Genomic DNA, 309 nt, shown 5'->3' on the forward strand with positions numbered 1-309 from the left:
GGTTTGAACTCCAATGGTTTCCTAGTCAGACTCGGTCACTAGGTGAGAAATCTGAGGGGATTTCTACAGGGATGGAGTGAGTGGTGTCAACAAAAATAGGTTTTGAAGAGGCCCCTGAGTTTCTACCCGATGGTACCTGGCTCCCTTACCTTTGCCAATGTTGTCACACAGGCTGAGCCGCCTTTCCAGGATTCCCCAGGGCTGCGGAGGGCAGGGTGAGAAGGAGAGGTCAGTTATAGAATCAGGTTGGGCCTATGGGATTGGCACTGATTGGCCTTCAGAGCCCAGCTGGTGATGAGGTAAGTGAAA

This window comes from Echinops telfairi, unplaced genomic scaffold (genome assembly GCF_000313985.2).
Source record: "Echinops telfairi isolate 266 unplaced genomic scaffold, ASM31398v2 ScPeMD7_70;HRSCAF=299, whole genome shotgun sequence".
NCBI classification, from domain to species: Eukaryota; Metazoa; Chordata; class Mammalia; order Afrosoricida; family Tenrecidae; genus Echinops; species Echinops telfairi.